This window comes from Hibiscus syriacus, unplaced genomic scaffold, assembly GCF_006381635.1.
Source record: "Hibiscus syriacus cultivar Baekdansim isolate YM2019G1 unplaced genomic scaffold, ASM638163v2 tig00112888_pilon, whole genome shotgun sequence".
Taxonomy (NCBI): Eukaryota; Viridiplantae; Streptophyta; class Magnoliopsida; order Malvales; family Malvaceae; genus Hibiscus; species Hibiscus syriacus.
In genome coordinates, this window is record NW_024063415.1 from 281,469 (window position 1) to 288,444 (window position 6,976).

At 40.3% G+C, this 6,976-nt stretch overlaps 1 pseudogene; it reads left to right on the forward strand.

Annotated features, from left to right (window-relative positions):
• The first annotated feature begins 4,683 nt into the window (after positions 1–4,683).
• Positions 4,684–5,256, forward strand: LOC120184422 (annotated as a pseudogene).
• The last annotated feature ends 1,720 nt before the right edge of the window (positions 5,257–6,976 follow it).

Consider the following 6,976-nt stretch of genomic DNA (forward strand, 5'->3'; position numbering starts at 1 on the left):
AGATTGGAAACCAAGGCATTGGTCAGGATGATGGAAATCATAATATCGCGGTATTAGACAATGTTGATCCTGTTGTTAGGCCGCGTGTTATTCGCGATCACTTAAATCCGATGCTGGATGATCTGAATCCTGGGATTGTGGCACCTGAAATTCAAGCTGCACATTTTGAGCTAAAACCAGTCATGTTCAACATGTTGAATTCTATTGGGAAGTTTGGGGGTATGCCAACTGAAGATGCCAGGCAATACATTCGCAATTTTCTGGAAGTTTGTGATTCTTTTTGCCAAAAAGGAGTGCATGAGGATTTTTTGAAAATAAAGCTTTTTCCGTATTCATTGCGTGACCGAGCAAGGGCTTGGTTGAGTGGTGTACCAGCCGATTCTATGGAATCATGGGCTGATCTTTGCAAGAGTTTCTTATTGAGGTACAACCCACCAAACATGAATACGCAGCTAAGGAATGAAATATCTTCTTTTCGCCAGGGCGACGACTAATCCATGTATAAGTGTTGGGATCGTTACAAGAGTTTGCTTCGGAAGTGCTCAAATCATGGTTTTCATGTTTGGACTCAAGTAGTCATGTTGTATAATGGAGTCAATTCACCCACGAATATGTTACTGGATGCCTCGGCAAATGGGACATTGCTGGATAAATCACCTACTGAGGCGTTTGCTATATTGGACAGAATTGCTAATAATGATTATCAGTTTCCTTTATCAAGGCTTGGGAGTGGAAGGAGAACACCTAGAGCATTTGAGTTAGATACTAAGGATTCGGTGTCCACTCAACTCTCAGCCATCACTAATATGTTGAAGAACTTACAACGTTCCACTGATGTGAAGGAAGTGAAAACAATTAGCCTGGCATGTCTGTTATGCCAAGGCAATCATCACGAGAGTGAATGCCCAACCAACCATGAGTCCATCAACTTTGTAGGTAATTACAATTGAGGCAACAAAAATCCTTATTCTAACACTTATAATGCTGGATGGCGTCAGCATCCCAATTTTTCATGGGGAAATCAAGGATCCCACAATGTTAATCAACCTACTCGGCAGCAGAATCACAATGAGCCTCAAGGTTACCAAAATGCTATGCCATGGCATAATTCCAACAAAGGAGCTTCATCTTCAGCAAGCATGAGTTCATTGGAAGCTACAATTCAAGAGTTCATATCCACTACGAAGATAATGCTGTAAGACCATTCTACTTCAATTAAGAATCAAGGAGCTTTACTTCATAGTCAAGGCGCCTTACTTCAAAGCCATAGCTCGTCTCTGAGAGCTTTGGAAGGTCAAGTTGGTCAGATTGATACGGCATTGCAAGAGCGTCAGCAAGGACGTTTGCCAAGTGATACTGAAGTCACTAGAGCACCTGGAAAAGAGCACTGCAATATGTTAACTCTTAGAAGTGGAACACAAATCAATCAACAAGTCAAGGATAGTGGGCCACAACATGATGATTTTAATCCCACTACTGAAGTTGAATTACATGATGATAGAGTTACTGAGAATGACAAGGAGGAGGATTCTAGTAAGATACCAGATTTTGATGCCAAGGCAAAAGCAAATTATATTCCTACAGCTAAGGAAGCTAGACCTCCCCTACCCTTCCCGCAAAGATTGAAGAAGCATAATGATGAAGTTCAGTTCAAGAAGTTCGTAGACATTCTTGATCAGCTCCATATCAACATACCTCTCTTGGAAGCTGTTGAACAGATGCCGATGTATGCCAAATTTCTGAAGGAAATCTGTACCAAGAAGAGGAAAGTAGAGACTGTTGCCACGACAACAGAATTTTATTCTTCATTGAGTAAGTTGCCGCTAAAGAGAAATGATCCGGGCAACTTCATTATTCCTTGTTCAATTGGAGCTAATTTCGTTGGAAAGGCTCTGTGTGATCTTGATTCAAGTGTCAACTTAATTTCGAAATCGATATTCTTGAAGCTTGGTATAGGAGATGCAAGACCCACCTCAGTTATTTTACAACTTGCCGACATATCCCATGTGAAACCTGAAGGGAGAGTCGAGGATGTCATAGTAAGGGTGGATAAGTTTTTGTTTCCAGTCGACTTCTTAATTCTGGACTGCGAAGTTGATGCCAAGGCACCAATCATTCTGATAAGACCTTTCCTAGCCACTGGACGTGTCTTGATAGACTGTGAAAAATGTGAACTCACCATGAGAGTGGCTGATTAGTGTGTGACTGTCAATGTTTTTCGAACGCTCAAATATGTTGATGATACTGAAGAATGCTAAGGCATTTCTAAATAGAACTCAGTGATTGAAGAAGAGACTGAACATCTTTGCCAGAACAATTTTATTCAGTTAGCAGAAAATGAATAATGGGTGGATGATGAAAGCTTAGTGGAGTCCGACAACTTTCTAATGTTGGAGGAACAATTTAGCTTACTACAAGCTAGATCAGGTATGAATTTTGAACCTCTAAATTTTGATGAATTTATTCCTCCTAAGCCTTCATTAATGCATGCACCCACTCTAGAGCTTAAGACTTTGCCAGGGCATCTTAAATATGTATACTTAGGTATCAATGAGACTTTACCGGTGATTATTTCCGCTAACCTTACTGCTAATCAAGAGCAAAGTTTGTTAAGTGTGTTGATGCATCATAATAAAACAATTGGTTGGACTATGGCCGATTTGAAAGGCATAAGTCCCACGATCTGCATGCACAAGATTCTACTTGAAGATTGCCACGTCAATTCAATAGAACCACAAAGAAGACTCAACCATGCTATGAAGCAAGTGGTGATGAAAGAAATTCTAAAATGGCTTGACGCTGGAGTGATCTACCCTATCTCAAATAGCTCATGGGTGAGCCATGTCTAATGTGTTCCAAAGAAATGAGGCACGACGGTGGTTACTAATGAGGATAATGAGCTATTACCCACTCGCACTGTGACCGGATGGAGGATATGCATGGACTATAGAAAACTCAACAAAGCTACAAATAAGGACCATTTTCCTCTACCTTTCATCGACCAAATGTTGGATCGATTAGCCGGCAAAGCATTCTATTGCTTTTTGGATGGGTACTCGGGGTACAATCAAATTGCCATCGCACCATAGGACCAGGAGAAGACTACATTTACTTGTCCCTATGGCACTTTTGCCTTTAGGAGGATGCCTTTTGGACTCTGTAATGCCCCGGTAACATTTCAGCACTGTATGCAAGCCATATTTTCAGACATGGTTGAGGATTTTTTGGAGATTTTCATGGATGACTTTTCTGTTTGTGGGGACGATTTTGAATGATGCCTCGGCAATTTAGCAAAAGTTATCAAGAGATGCGAGGAGGCTGAGTTGGTCTTAAATTGGGAAAAATGTCACTTCATGGTGCTTTCATTTCTTACAAGGGTATTGAGGTTGATAAGGCGAAGATTGAAGTGATTGAAAAGTTTCCACCACCAACTTTGGTCAAGGGCATAAGAAGTTTTCTTGGACATGCTGGATTCTATAGAAGGTTTATCAAAGACTTCTCCAGGATTTCTAAGCCCTTATGCACATTGCTTCAACAAAACCAACCCTTTGTGTTTGACGAATTATGCCTCGACGCATTTACTGAGCTGAAACGACAACTGATCTCAGCCCCATTGTAGTCCCTCCCGATTAGACATCACCATTTGAGCTGATGTGTGAAGTAAGCTATTATGCCGTAGGAGCTGTTTTGGGGTAACGCTGAGGTAAAATGTTTCATGTTATTTATTACTCTAGCCGCACTTTAAATGAAGCACAATTAAACTACACCACCACTGAGAAAGAATTACTTGCCGTGGTATTTGCTTTTGATAAATTTAGACCTTACCTAATATGCACTAAAGTTATTGTTCACACTGATCATTCGGCTATAAAATACTTAGTGAACAAAAAAGATGACAAGCCTAGACTTATTAGGTGGATCTTACTTTTGTAAGAATTTGACTTAGAGGTGGTAGATAGAAAAGGAACTGAGAATCAAGTTGTTGATCACTTATCTAGGCTAGAGAACAATTCTAAATGCCATGACACTGTATATATCCAAGAGGAATTTCCTGATGAGAAAATTTTATATGCCACGGCAATCCCGTGGTACGCTGACCTTGTTAATTTTCTTGTTAGTGGAATTGTGCCTTTTGATTTGAATAGTCAGGCTAAAAAGAAGTTCAAGCACGATGCAAGGCACTATTTTTTGGACGAGACATATTTATTCAAGCATTGTGCCGATCAGCTCATTAGACGATGTGTACCTGAAGAGGAGCAAAGTGATATTTTGTACCATTGTCATTCAGCCCCAATTGGAGGCCATTTTGGTGGAGCAAGGACTGCTTCTAAGGTCCTATAATCAGGCTTTTACTGGCCAACTCTGTTTAAATATGCCCAAGCATTTTACAAAGGATGTGATCGATGCCAATGGACTGGAAACATCTCCAGACGGCATGAAATGCCGGTGCAAAATATTTTGGAGATAGAGCTGTTTGATGTGTGGGGCATCGATTTTATGGGACCATTCCCATCTTCTGAAGGAAAATTATATATATTGCTTGCTGTGGATTATGTGTCAAAATGGGTGGAAGTAATAGCAACATCAAGGAATGACTCCAAGACCGTACTCAAGTTTTTGTACAAGTATATTTTCACTCGATTTGGAGTACCTCGTGCTATCATTAGTGATGAGGGAACCCACTTTGATAACAAGTTGATTTCCAAGGAATTGAAGAGATATGGAGTTTGACATAAGATTGCCACGGCATATCATCCGCATACAAATGGCCAAGCAGAGATATCTAATCGAGAGATCAAGCAGATTTTAGAGAAAGTGGTGAACCCAAGGCGTAAGGATTGGTCGCCAAAGTTGGATGAAGCACTTTGGGCATACAGAACTGTATTCAAGACTCCTTAGGGGATGTCACCCTTTAAGTTGGTGTATGGTAAAGCTTGTCATATCCCGGTTGAGCTTGAACACAAAGCTTATTGGGCCATCAAGCGATTAAATTTCGATGCTCAACTAGCTGGGGAGCAGAGATTACTTGAACTTAACGAAATAGAAGAGTTTAGAGCACAAGCATATGAGAATGCTCGGATATACAAGGAGAAAACCAAGAAGTGGCATGACCAAAAACTGATGCCACGGCATTTTCATGAGGGGCAAAAAGTCTTGCTTTACAACTCCAGACTCAAACTCTTTCCTGGGAAACTCAAATCTCGATGGTCAGGACCATTTGAGGTGCATTATGTCTATCCCCATGGAGCTGTTGACATCAAGAGAATAGACAATGGGATGATCTTCAAGGTCAATGTCCAGCGTCTGAAAGCCTACAATGGAGTTCAACCACCACACAACAAGGACGTGTTATGTCTGCACGATACTGAAGCGTGCCCAGAGGAGAACCAAAATTCGATGCCACGTCATCGAATTTGTGTCTGTGCATAAATAAAAATTTATATTTTAAATTTTTCTTTATTTTTATTTTTATTTCATTTTGTAATTAATTTTTGATATGATTTGTAGGGACCACAGTACTGCAAACCGTGCAAGGAGCGGTTACCAAAGGGATGAAAGGACAATGCATTAATTGGAGAGATATTCTTTTGATTTGTTTCTTTTTATTTAATTTAATTTCTGACATTTCTTTTTCTCTTTCCACAGACTTGTCCTATCACCATCATTACCTTTTGGCAGTTATTTTTTCTTCCCCATGCACGCACAAACCCCCACCCACTCACTCCTCTCTTAACCATCCTATCGCACATTTTCCCTCTTAAATTTTTAACTTTTTCTTTTCTCTTTCTTTATTAATTTTTTCTCTTTCATTTTAACTTTTACTTTTTCTATTTCCTTCATTCATCTTCTTCTTTTATTATTCTCTCCATAGCCAAAATACATCCAAGTTTTTAAAGCTTTCAAAAGTTTCTTCCTTTATCATTTTTCTTGCTTCATATACACACAAAAATGGTGTGTTCAAGACCGGCTCCAACCAATACTACCGCTTGGCAATAGTTCGAAGATGACGAGGCCAAGGCTTGGTTCCAAAACTTTAAGAACCGGAAACTCTTTTTTGAGTTAGGATTTATTTTTAGCGAGGAAACTGATGGTGGTTTTGGACCCGATGTTATGGACATCGTGACACCGCTCAAGTGGAAGAAATTTACCCGTCATCCTGGTTCGGTGAATGCCTCGGTGGTTAAGGAGTTCTACGCGAATATTTCCAAGCCCAACCAACACTCCATCTTCGTTCGAGGTAAGCAGATCCATTTTACACCTTCTACTATTAATCGTTATCTTCATTTGCAGGATGTTGTGGATAACCATGCCAAGTTCGAAGAGGAGGCTGATAGCAACACATACGATGGGGTCATGGAGGACCTTTGTTTTGAAAACACTGAGTGGAATGGGCGTCAAACGAGTCGATACTTGGTTAACCGAGAACGTCTTCAGTCGTGCGCCAAGTTATGGAATCACTTCCTTAAGCATAAACTCATGCCGACTTCTCACAACACGACGATATCACTTTCATGCTTATTGCTTTTACATTCAATAATGGAATCCCATCCGATCGATGTGGGTCGTATTATTGTTCAGCAAGTTAACGACTGTTGTGGTAAAAAGGCAAGTGCTTTGGTGTTTCCTAACTTAATTATCGCTTTATGTCGTAAAAAAAGTTGAGTAAAATGCTTTTGATGAAATTTTACCTGGTTTATTGGGCATCACTAGAGCCAGACTCCCACTTCTATTAAGACTTGAAAATCCTAAATCTAAAGAATCTGTTCATGAGCAATCTGTAAGTACTACACAATCAAATGCCGAGGCAAGGTTACTTGCTCTCGAGGAAGCTGTGATGCAGACTCGGACACACTTGCATGCTTTACACGGTGACATCTGTAACTTCTTTGGATATGTGAAGCATCGAGATGCTGTGGTGGAATCGTTTTTTCAAGAAATTATTCCCCACGGTCAACGGAATTTCCCTGGTTTCCCA